This window comes from Trichechus manatus, unplaced genomic scaffold (assembly GCF_000243295.1).
Source record: "Trichechus manatus latirostris isolate Lorelei unplaced genomic scaffold, TriManLat1.0 scaffold00240, whole genome shotgun sequence".
Classification (NCBI taxonomy): Eukaryota; Metazoa; Chordata; class Mammalia; order Sirenia; family Trichechidae; genus Trichechus; species Trichechus manatus.
The window spans coordinates 1,670,224-1,684,086 of NW_004444176.1; positions in this window are offsets into that span (position 1 = coordinate 1,670,224).

Here is a 13,863-nt window from a genome sequence, read left to right on the forward strand (position 1 = left end):
GAAAAAAAGCATGTTCTAATCAGTTCATCTGAAAAAGGGATTATTATAAGCGGGAGGGTCACCTGAAGAGAAGTGAAGTGAAAAGAGATTGGACCAAGTGTCTAATAAACTGGATTCTACTTAAGGTTCCTCACACTAACTAGCCAGGCAACCATGGACACCTTGGAAAATGGAAATAAGGTTCTAAGTCTAGTGCTGCAGCAGCAACCAATGAGATCAAGCAAAAAGTTTGTAGCCAGATTCAGCACTCTAAGGCCTGGATGCAAGAGAGAAACTGAGTGTTTATATTGACCTCATACAGGCAGTGAGTAGAGAGACAAAATTGTTGTTCTGGAGAAAGGGGAAAATGTGAAGTTTATACACATAAAAAAGTCAGTCCATAAAGTTTGGTAAACAATACCACCCTTCCTCACCTGTCTCCCTTGGGTCCTAACTGTTGTTCTTCAACGTCACTCTTACTTTTCCTTCCCCATAAAATCACCCTGATATTTGTATCACAAAAATGTACATTTAAGAAATCACCTTCGATATTCATTTCACCAGAATTCACATTTTTAGAAAAGTGAATCATGTCTAAGCAGCATGAGCTGGGCTATACTTTATATGAAATACTTGAGCTACATGCAGACAGTCAGAAACCAGAAGGGCCTATAAGATGGCAAAGGGCAGAAGGTGTTTGATATAAGGCATAAGCAATCTATTTAAAAGCCCTCTGAAAGAAAGATGCCTTCAAGCAGAATTAGTTGACTTATTCTAGCAATGTCTCCCTCCTTACTCCTATTTTCCTCATGATAATCTGAGCTTCCTCCCCTCCCCCAGTGACCCTGCTTCATAGTCAGAGATTGATGCTTTTATCTACACACTGCTTTCTAGTACTGATCCTCTACCCTTACGTTCAACTGTCCTGGCCTTGATTAACTGTGTGTGCTAGATGCCCTCATGACTAGACAGCAATGGATCTGTCCTCTTGGGTCTGTGCCTCACCTTGAAAGCTAAGTTCGAGATATAGAGAGGCATGTTAACCCTTCCAGGCCTCCATGGTGCTGTTGGCTCAGGGCAGCACCTGTCAGATCTGTTTATAGACTACACAATCAATGTGAAATTGAAGGATAATGGTTTCTTTAAAGTGACAAATACAAAAAACATTAGAATTATCATTACTGTTCATCATAAATAGTGTGATCATACATTTTGCCATCCAAACCAGAGCATTGTTAAGAGTGAAAGGAAACACTGTTGATAAATATATTTGAAAAATGAATAAAAACTGGGACATCCTGGGCAAACTGATACATGTGGTCAGTTTTGTCTATATAGAAAAATAACAAGAGGTGGGGCCAAGATAGGGGAATAGTCAGACACTCTCTGTTGTCCCTCTTCCAACAAAGACCCAAAAAAATGAGTGAACCAATTATATATGACAATCTAGGAGCCCTGACTATCAAAGACAAAGTTGAGTACTCAGACTGAGCAGCAGGGGAAGGGAAAGACAGTTCAGCAGCAGCGAAGAGGTGCCAATCTTGAAGTAGCCAGTACCGTGCTGGCCAGGTCAGCTGGCGCATGCAGGCTGAGGGAAGCAGTAGCACTAGGGACCCACTTCACCACATCAAGAGACCGGGTGGCAGAGAGTCTGCACAAGCTTCCAGAGCCAGGGGAAGCGGCACTAGATCGAAGAAAGTTAAGTGGAATCATCTAACCTACCATGTGGGATCAAAATAACCCCTCTCCCTGCAGAATGAAGAAGTGCTGCTTTCCCCTCACCCACCTCCCTACCCATTCACTCCACTCCAACACTAGTCTGCCATATTCAACAATTGCAATGCCCCCTACCCCAGAAATAAGGTCTATCATGCTTAAACCAGTCTCATGGCTTTAGGGGAAAAAAAAAACCGCCGAGTCCCCTAAGCTGCGAACTCAGGAACTCAGTCTCCCAGCTTCAATAAATCACCACACCCACTGAGCCAGGAACTCAGGGCAGGCACTGCCTCTTTGCCTAGGATGGGTAACACCCTTCACCCCTGCCTAGACAAGTGTAGTTCGATTCAACATTGTGGGTCTTCATTAATGCCAAGACCCCTAAGCTGGGGACCCAGGACTTTCCGCATCCAAACCAGTCTCACAGCTTTTAAAAAATTCGCCATGCTCCCTAAGCCAGGAATTCAGGGCAGGCACTGCCCCTATGCCTAGGCACTGGCATAAGAGGTCTGTGGACTTCAAATGCCCTTCACCCCTACCTAGACATACGTAGACCCTCGTTAGCATAGAATAAGGCATATACCTGAAGCTTATTTTCAACTGCAGCAGCCAAGAGGGAGCTGCAGATTCATGACATTTGACACCGCCCTGCCCATTAAGCAGGGTCCTCACACAACCACATCAGGGGCCTGAGGAGACTGGCGGTTTCACCCATTCCACCTATCCATCCACAACAGGGGTCTGAGAATAAGTGGTGCCTCCCAGTCCTTACAGCCAACAGCATTGGATGTCCAAAGTCTGGCTGCAAAACCCACCCATCTATGTACTCCAGGGGACAGGGACATGCCTTTCACCCAGGCACTCAGGGCAGCCATCAGTCCTCTACCTTGCTCAGCACATAGCCCCCTACTGCAGCCAGATACCTGTGTCTGCTCCAATCACCCCTATGTAGTCCTGCCCAATTAGGACTGTAGGTGAGAGTCTGTACCACACACTCGGTGACCAACAACCTGAACACCTGAACTGAATCTGCATAAAAAAAGTAAACAGACTCCTGGGCTCACACACCTAGTAGGAGCTCTACCCACCTGGTGAGAGGACATGAGCGCTTCAAAGACCCCAATAACCAAAGTAGCTCACACGCCCAGTCTACTTGGGCATATCAAAACAAAACAAAACAAAAAGCTAGGACACAGTAAGCAAACATTCAATAAATAAATAAAATTATTTACTCATGGCTCAGAGATGACACTCAATATCAAATCACATAAAGAAGCAGGTCAAGATGGCTCCAGCAAGTGACCAAAACAAAGAACCAGGAAACCTTCTGAACGAAGAGAAGGTCTTGGAATTACCAGAGTTAGAATTCAAAAGATTACATTGTAAAACAAAATGTACAACAAAATTCTAACTCACAAAAAAAGACCAGACTTACTGGCCTGACAGACACTGGAGAAACCCCAGAGTATGGCCCCCAGACAACCTTTTGGCTCAGTAATGAAGTCACTCCCAAGGTTCACCCTTCAACCAAAGATCAGGCAGCCCCAAAATGAGACTAATGGGGCACAACAGTCCAGGGACAAGGACTAGAAGGCAGGAGGGGCCAGGAAAGCTGGTAATAGGGAACCCAAGGTTGAGAAGGGACAGTGTTGACATGTTGTGGGGTTGTTAACCATTGTCATAAAACAGTATGTGTACTAACTGTTTAATGAGAAACTATTTGTTCTGTAAACCTTCATCTAAAGTACAATAAAAAAAATTTAAAAAAAGAATTCAAAAGATTGATATACAGAGCTCTTCAAGAGAACAGGAAAGACAACATGCAAAACACAGACCAAGCCAAGGAACACACAGACAAAGCAATAAAGGAATTCAGGAAGTCAATACAAGAACAGAACAACAAATTCAACAGGCTGCTAGAAACCATAGGGAGACAATAAATAGAAATCCAAAAGATTAACAATAAAATTTCAGAATTAGACAACTCAATAGAAGGTCATTGGAGCAGAATTGAGGCAATGGAAGTCAGAATTAGTGAGACTGAAGATAAATCCCTGGACATCTGTTGATTTGAGGAAAAATCAGATAAAATAATTTTTAAAAATGAAGAAACTCTAAGAATTATGTAGGACACTATCAAGAGGAAAAAACCTATGAGTGACTGGAGTACCAGAAGGGGGGTGGGTAACAGAAAATACAGAGAGAATTGTTGAAGATTTGTTGGCATAAAATTTCCCTGATATCATTAAAGACAAGAAGATGTCTATTCAAGAAGCTCATCGAACCCCACACAGGGTAGATCCCAAAAGAAAGTCGCCAAGACATATTATAATCAAACTTGCCAAAACCAAAGATAAAGATAAAATTTTAAGTGTGGCTATGGATAAACAAAAAGTCACCTACAAAGGAGAGTCACTAAGACTAAGCTCTGACCACTCAGCAGAAATCATGCAGGCAAGAAGGTAATGGGATGACATATATAAAGTCTTGAAGAAAAAAAAATTGCCAGCCAAGAATTATATACCCAACAAAACTGCCTCTCAAATATGATGATGAAATTAGGGCATTTCCAGATAAACAAAAGTTTAGGGAATTTGTAAAAACCAAACCAAAATTACAAGAAATATTAAAGGGAGTCCTTTGGCTAGAGAACCAACAATATCAAACAACAACCCAAGACAAGAACAGAGGACAGAACAACCAGATATCAAACCAGATAGGGAAGTCACAAAAATAAGTCAAAGCTAAAAGACTGAAAATAGGGAAACAGAGACGTCATTAAGTAAACAATGACAACACTAAAACAAAAAAGAGGGACTAAATAGTGTAGTCACAGAACTTTTACATGGAGAGGAAGTTAAGGTGACATCAAGAAATAAAAGACTATAGAGGTAAATTTTAAGGTAACCACAAAGGAAACTAACAAATCTACCCATCAAAATAAATAAGAAGAAAAACATGAAGACGCAGCAAACACAGAATCAACAATAATGAAAAACATGAAAAGAAAATACATAAAGAAAAAGAACTCAGCACAGAAAATTAAGTGGAACAAAGAAACTGTCAACACCACAAAAAAAAAAACAAACCTATGTCAAAATGTCAGCAGTAAACTCATACCTATCAATAATTACACTGAATGCAAATGGACTAACTGTGCCAGTAAGGAGACAGAGAGTAAAAGAATGGATAAAAAAAAACACAATCCATCTATATGCTGTCTACAAGAGACACACCTTAGACTCAAACACACGAACGGACTAAAACTCAAAGGATGGAAAAAAATATATCAGGCAAACAACACTCAAAAAAGAGCACAAGGAGCAATATTAATCTCTAACAAAATAGACTTTAAAGCAAAATCTACCACAAAGGATAAGGAAGGACACTACATAATGATTAAAGGGTCAATACACCAGGAGAACATAACAATAATAAACACATACGCACCCAACAACAGAGCTCCAAAATACATAAAACAAACTCTAACGGCATTAAAAAAAGAGATAGACAGCTCCACAATAATAGTAGGAGACTTCAACACACTACTTTTGGTGAAGGACAGAACATCTAGAAAGAAGCTCAATAAAGACATGGAAGATCTAAATGCCACAATCAACCAACTTGACCTCACAGACATATAAAGAACACTCTACCCAACAGCAGCGAAGTATACATTCTTTTCCAATGCACATGGAACATTCTCCAGAACAGACCACAGATTAGGCCATAAAGCAGCCTTAACAGAATTCAAAATATCAAAATATTACAAAGCATCTTTTCTGACCATAAAGCCATAGAAGTAGAAATTAATAACAGAAATAGTGAGGAAAAAAATCAATTACATGGCAACTGAACAACACCTTGCTCAAAAACTACTTGGATATAGAAGAAATCAAGGATGGAATAGAGAAATTCATAGAATCAAATTGGAATAGAAACACCTCTTACCAGAACCTTTGGGACACAACAAAAGCAGTGCTCAGAGGTCAATTTATAGCAATAAATGCACACATTCAAAAAGAAGAAAGGGCCAAAATCAAAACATTAACCCTACAACTCGAACAAACAGAAAGAGAGGAGCAAAAGAAGTGCTCAAGCACTAAAAGAAAGGAAATAATAAAGATTAGAGCAGAAATAAATGAAATAGAGAATAAAAAAAAATTGAAAGAGTCAACAAGAACAAAAGCTGGTTCTTTGAAAAGATCAACAAAATCAACAAACCACTGGCCAAACTGACAAAAGAAAAACAGGAGAAAAAGCAAATAATTCAAGTAAGAAATGAGATGGGCAATATCATAACAGACACAATGGAAGTAAAAAGGATCATAACAGAATACTATAAAAAATTGTACCCCAACAAATTTAAAAACCTACAGGAAATGGACAAGTTTCTAGAAACACACTACCTACCTAAACTAACAAAAACCAAGGTAGAAAAACTAAATAATCTATAACAACAGAAAAGACTGAAGAGGTAATTTAAAAAGAAAAAAAAACTCCCAACAAAAAAAAGCCCTGGCCCTGAAGGCTTCACTGGAGAATTCTACCAAACTTTCAGAGAAGAGTTAACACCACTACTACTAAAGGTATTTCAGAGAATACAAAAGGATGGAATACTCCCAAACTCATCCTATGAAGCCAGCGTAAGCCTGATATCAAAGCCAGGTAAAGACACCACAAAAAAGAAAATTACAGAAAAATACCACTCATGAATATTGACACAAAAATCCTCAATAAAATTCTAGCCAATAGAATTTAACAACATATCAAAAAAATAATTCACCATGACCAAGTGGGATTCATACCAGGTATGCAGGGATGGTTCCACATTAGAAAAACAATCAATGTAATCCATCACATAAATAAAAGACAAGAACCACATGACTCATCAATTGATGCAGAAAAGGTATTTGACAAAGTTCAACACCCATTCATGATAAAAACTGTCAGCAAAATAGGAATAAAAGGGAAATACCTCAACATAATAAAGGATATTTATACAAAGCCAACAGCCAACATCATCCTAAATGGAGAGAGTCTGAAAGCATTCCCCTTGAGAACAGGAACCAGACAAGGATGCCCTTTATCACCACTCTTATTCAACATTGTGCTGCAGGTTCTAGCTAGAGCAATAAGGCAAGAAAAAGAAATAAAGGGCACCCAAATTGGTAGGGAAGAAGTCAAAGTATCCCTATTTGCAGACGATATGATCCTATACACAGAAAACCCCGAAGAATCCACAAGAAAACTACTGGACTAATAGAGGATTTCAGCAAAGTATCACGATACATGATAAACATACAAAAATCAGTTGGATTCCTTTACACCAACAAAGAAAACTTCGAAGAGGAAATCGCTAAATCAATACCATTTACAATAGCCCCCAAGAAGATAAAATACTTAGGAATAAACCTAACCAGAGACATAAAAGACCTATACAAAGAAAACTACAAGACACTACTACAAGAAACCAAAAGAGACCTACATAAATGGAAAAACATACCATGATCATGGATAGGAAGACTCAACATTGTGAAAATGTCAATTCTACCCAAAGTGATCCACAGATACAATGCAATCCAGATCCAAACTCCAACAGCATTTTTTAACAAGATGGAGAAATAAATCACCAACTTCATATGGAAAAGGAAGAGGCCGCAGACAAGAAAAACATTACTGAAGAAAAAGAACAAAGTGGAAGGCCTCATACTACCTGATTTTAGAACCTATTATACCGCCACTGTAGTCAAAACAACCTGGTACTGGTACAACAGATACATAGACCAATGGAACAGAATTGAGAACCCAGATGTAAATCTATCCATTATGAGCCGCTGATATTTGACCAAGGCCCAACGTCCATTAAATGGATAAAAGGCAGTCTCTTTAACAAACACTGCTGGCATAACTGGATATCTATCTGCAAAAAAATGAAACAAGACCCATACCTCACACCATGTACAAAAACTAACTCAAAATGGATCAAAGACCTAAATATAAAACTTAAAAGAATAAAGATTATGCAAGAAAAAATAGGAACAACGATAGGAGCCCTAACACATGCCATAAATAGTATACAAACTATAACTAACAATGCACGTACTCCAGAAAAGAAAATAGAGAACTAGGAGTTCCTAAAAATCAAACACTTATGCTCATCAAAAGACTTCACCAAAAGAGTAAAAAGATGACCTACTGACCGGAAAAAATTTTTTTGGCTATGACATATCTGATCAGGGTGTAATCTCTAAAATCTACAAGATACTGCAACACTTCAACAACAAAAGACAACCCAATTTAAAAAATGGGCAAAGGATATGAACAGGCACTTCACCAAAGAAGACATTCAGGCTGCTAACAGATACATGAGGAAATGTTTATGATCGTTAGCCATTAGAGAAATGCAAATCAAAACTACAGTGAGATGCCATATCACCCCAACAAGGCTGGCACTAACCCAAAAAATACAAAATAATAAATGTTGGAGAGGTTGTGGAGAGACTGGAACACTTAAGCACTGCTGGTGAGGATGTAAAATGGTACAACCACTTTGGAAAACGATTTGGCGCTCCTTAAACAGCTAGAAGTACCATACAATCCAGTGATCCCACACCTTGGAATATATCCTAGAGAAATAAGAGCTGTCACAGGAGTAGATATTATGCACACCCATGTGCACTGCAGCACTGTTCAGAACAGCAAAAAGATGGAAACAACCTACGTGCCCATCAACAGACAAACGGATAAACTATTTTTGGTACATACACACAATGGAATACTATTCAGTGGGATAAGAAACAACGATGAATCTTCGAAACATCTCACAACATGGATGAATCTGGAAAGTATTATGCTGAGTGGAATTAGTCAGTCGCAAAAAGACAAATATTGTACGCGACCACTATTATAAGAACTCAAGAAAAGGATTAAACACAGAAGGAAGCATTCTTTGATGGTTACAAGGGTGGGAAAGGAGGGGGAGGGGAATTCACTAACTAGATAGTAGACGAGAATCATCTTAGGTAAAGGGAGGGACAACACACAATACAGGAGAAGTCAGCACAACTGGACCAAAGCAAAAGCTAAGAAATTTCCTGAATACTACCAAACACTTTGAGGGACAGAGTAGCTGGGGCTGGGGCCTGCAGACATAGTTTCAGGGGACATCTAGGTCAACTGGAATAACAAAGTTTATTAAGAAAATCTTCTGCTTCCTACTTTGGTAAGTGGTGCCTGGGGTCTTAAAAGCTTGTGAGCGGCCACCTAAGATGCATCAACTGGTTCCAACCTACTTGGAGCAAAGGAGAATGAAGAACACTAAAGACACAAGGAAAATATTCACCCAAGAGACAAAAGGTCCACATAAACCAGAGACTCCATCAGCCTGAGACCAGAAGAACTAGATGGTGCCTGGCTACCACCAATGACTGCCCTGAAAGGGAACACAAAAGATAGCCCCGGATGGAGCAAAACTCAAATTCACCTAAAAAGACCAGACTTAATGGTCCAACGAAGACTGGAGGAACCCCCAAAACAATGGCCTCTGGACGCTCTGTTAACCCAGAACTAAAATCATTCCCAAACCCCACTATTCAGACAAAGATTAGACTGGACTATAAAACATAAAACAATACTCACAAAGAGTGTGCTTCTTAGTTCAACCAGATACACAAGACCATACGGGCAGCTCTTGTCGGGAGGCAGGATGAGAAGGCAGGAAGGGACAGGACACAAGAAACCCACAGTGGAAAGGGGGAGTATGCTGTCACATTTTAGGGATTGCAACTAACGTCACATAACAATAAGTGTATAAATTTTTGTATGAGAAATTAACTTGAGCTGTAAACTTTCATCTAAAGCACAATAAAAAAAAGTACTAAAAAAGAAAGAAAAATAAGGATGCTAAAGCAAAGACATAAACACAAATACGTCAAAATGACAGAAAATACTGACCCTGCAGTTGACCAATGAAATTGAGTCTCATCATAACAAGGTTATGAGACGCTGGGTGGTGCAAACAGTTAAGCACTCAACTACTATCCAAAAGGTTGGTGGTTCCAACCCACCAAGAGGCGCCTCGGAAGGCAGGCCTGGGATGCTCCCCAAAGGTCACAGCCTTGAAAACCCTATGGAGCAGTTCTACTCTGCACACATAGGGATGAGCTGGAACTGACATAGAGCCAACTAATAACAGTGTTGGAACAGGTCCCTTTGAGATCCCTGACTCTCTCTCTCAATGATCCTAAGTCACATTCAATAAAATTCAGTCAACACCACTGAAGCACCCAATCTGTACTAGATCTATTTTCCCGAAGTGTAGTATGAGAGATTATTTTGACTGACATGCCGACACAGAATTAATATATATTCACAGGATTAAAAAATCATTCCTTTTTCGATTATCATTTCATTCCTCTGATGGGATCAAATATCAAGTCTCACTCTGAGCCACTAAGGCCTCCCTCTAGCACTGGTAACGTCTCATTCTAACAGAGAAAGCCAAGTTTCTTGCAGCCAGTGGTCTCTAACTAGAATGCAGTGACATAATTTTCTGATAGAAATGCGTTTAATCATGGTTGTATAGAAATTTGCATGTAAAGTGTAGTTAACAAAAATTACACAGAAGTAAATTCAGTCCTTTCGTGCCAACCTCTATGGTAAAATCAGACCACCTGGCATAGTTTGAAGTCTTCCAAGATGCCTGGTTTCCACCTGGAAAATAAATTACTAAATTTGAATGTGTTACTTATACTATGGTGAGTTTTCTGTTACGTTTTATTTTAGTGCATATACTAGAAATTGTATTTACTGTTCTAAAATTGTCATCTCTCAAGGTAGAGAATTATAATAATATAATTATACCCAGAAAAACTGTTCTGACTTTAGATTATTTTGGTGCTGTTACAAATATGGTGCATTTTTTAAAATTCAGAAGCTCATATATTTAATTGTCAAATTTGGAGATTAATTTAGATTAGCAATAATGGTTATAACCAAAGTTTATTTTCTATGCATCTACTGAAACATAGCTAATGCTTATACATGGGTTTCAATGTAACACATATGCACAATTCCAAGATCTAACTGTACTTACTTTGCTTCACCTTTAAATTGTATTTCATCTCAAAATGTTTTGTTTGATAAATACAGAACATTTATAAAATTTAAAAAAAAAAAAAGAAACGCTTTTAATTTCAGAGATATAAATGAAGGTCAATGGAATTGGTTTTTTTAGCATTCCACTATTATTGCCCAGGGATACTGAGTTCTGGCTTCACTTGCCTTACGATTGGCTTCTAAGGCTTAAGACTATTACAGGCCCAGGCTGAGTCTGGGGGGAGAAACATCTATCTGCCACCTCAGCCAGGAATAATTGCCAGAAGTAAACTTTGCAGGTGTCCAGAGAGAGCACCAGAGCTCTGACACCAGAAACTTAGGCACAATAAAAACTGATAAATAAACAGGTCCAGTCAAAGGTTAACTAACAGCTTACACTGACAGGGGAAGAACAACTCAGAAAACGAGGGTGAGAATGATTGCATAACTTGAAGAATGTAATCAATGTCACTGAAATGTATATCTAGAAACTGGTGAATTGTTGCAGGTTTTGCTGTGCATATTCTCAACTACGACAAAATACATAAAAAATTTTTTTTTTTAATTTAAAGTTAACTAAGGACTGTCAAAACATATTAGTCAACAAATGTATGCCTATGTGTTTCCTGTTCTGGAAGTTCTTGACTAACCAAAACAATTGTGTTATAATCAGTCTTGCAGCAACCATATATGTAAATGGTAGCTTATGAGGAAGTGCATGTTTAAAAAGCTGGCATACCAGGGGTGTGTGCATGAGTTCAGGATGGTCAAGAGCAGGCTCTGGAACCAAAGCTCAGCACCACACTGGGTTTCTAAAGCCTCCTATATTGGCTTCCTGTTGCTGCTGTAACAAATGACCAGAAACTTAATGGCATAAAATGACACAAATTTATTATTTCATAGTTCTGGAGGCCAGATGTCCAAAACAGGTCTCAACAGGGTTAAAATCAAGGTGTCAGCAGGGCTTCATTCCTTGAGAAGGCTCTAAACAAGAATCTGTTTCCTTGTCTTTCCAGTTTCTAGAGGCTGCCAGCATTCCCTGACTCATGGCCTCTTACCATCTTTAATGCCAGCAATGTCATCATTCCAGCCTCTGCTTCCGTCATCACATCTCATTCTCTGACTTGAACTCTCCTGCCTCTCTCTTTCCCTTATAAGGAAACTTCTAATTATTTTGGGTCCACCTGGACAAGCCTACCTCTCTAATTTAAGGTCAGCTGATTAACAACCTTAATTCCATCTGCAACCTTAATTCCCCCTGACCATGTAACGTAACCTACCCACAGGTCCTAGGGATTAGAATGTGGGCATCTTTGGGGGGGCATTATCCTGCCTGCCACACCTCTGTTTCTGGATTTCCTGAAAGTGAGGGCTGAAAAACAGAACGGAATCCAAGAAAGGCTTTACAAATTGCCCACAATGGAGATATTCAAGCTGGTGCTAGATATGGAATAGATGGCCATTTGGCTGAGATGATGTAGAAGAGAATTTTTAAGCAGACCTGAAAGTCCAAATCTCCTGCGGAGCTTTTTAAGTATTCATATTACTGGGCCCTAGCTTCCCAAAAATTGTTTCAACAGGCCTGGTGTGAGACCTGAGAAACTGTATCCTTATAAAACTCCTCCTGGAGATTCTGATGTACAGCCAACTTTGAAATCACGAAATCTTTCCAGCACTGCCCAAGAGAATGTTCTCCAATGATAGAAATGTTTGATATCTGTGCTAGACAATCCAGCAGCCACTGGTCACAAGTGGTTATTGAGCACTTGAAATATGGCTAGTGTGACTGAGAAACTGAATTTTTTATTTCACTTGATTTAAATTTAAAAAGCCAAGTGTAGCTAGGAGATAAATGATTTTTAATGTTCCTTCCAAGCCACAATGCTGAACCAGGAGAATTCAACGTGCATGTTCTTATTTAATAACATCATTTAATTTATCAATGGTTTTCAACAGTCCCCATTAGTGGAGACCTTTAGGAAAAGTCTAACTTCCAGCCACCACCATACAATGACTTTTCCTTTCCTTTGGAACAGACAGGATCAGCGGACTTTACAATCATCCTTTGTGCTTCTGCAAGGTTCACTAAGATCACCTGATCCTTCTCAGAGATTGGGTAACTATTGTCAATGAGGGAGAAAAATATATAATCACTAAAAATATCCTATTAAAATCCTCCTTTGTTCAGAAGTCATGCTGCTTGCCTTTGATTTCCTATAATACTTCCACCAATGTCATATATAATTTAGTATCATCATTTGACAATGTCTCTTAGTTTCCGAGTACTGTAGTAACAAAAATACCACAAATGGGTGCTCTTTAGATAAAACACTTACCAGTGATTAAGTTTAGGATTCGCCCTACAACAGCCAGATGGACAACGTCTTTTTTTCCTAAAGTCATATTAGTACCCAATAGCAGGGATAAGAAGGTCTCTGTGATCGTTAAGGTTGTGTGTCAACTTGGCTGGGCCATGATTCTCAGTAGTTTGGCAGTTATGATGTAGTCTGGCAGTCGTATGATGATGTGATCAATTCCATGACGAAATTTGATATAATGTGATCACCTCCATGATGGGATCTGCTGTGAGTAGCCAATCAGTCAAAACGGAGTTTCCTTGGGGGTGTGGCCTGCATCCAGTATAGGTGGACTCTCTTGCAAGACTCATGGGCTTTTGCTCACTCTAGATCCTGCAACTGGCTCCTGTTTGTCTGACCTCCAGTTCTTGGGACTAGCAGCTTACCTGCCATCTTGCCCGCCAATCTCAGGATTCGTCGGTCTTCGCACCCTGTGAACAACAGCCTTGCTGTCTGATCTGCTGATCTTGCATTCGCTGGCCTCTGTGGCTATGTGAATTAGGAGAAGCCTCCAGCCTGACTCACGGGCTTGGGACGTTCCAGCCTCTACAGTCACGTGAGCCACTTCCTTGATATAAATCTCTCTATACAGATACACACTTTACAGGCCTAACATATGGAAATACATTGGAGACCTGAGGTGACATGAGGGAGACAGTGACTCCTCCTTCCCATGTAGAACCAAACTCTCTTTTCTGGTCTCATCTCCCAC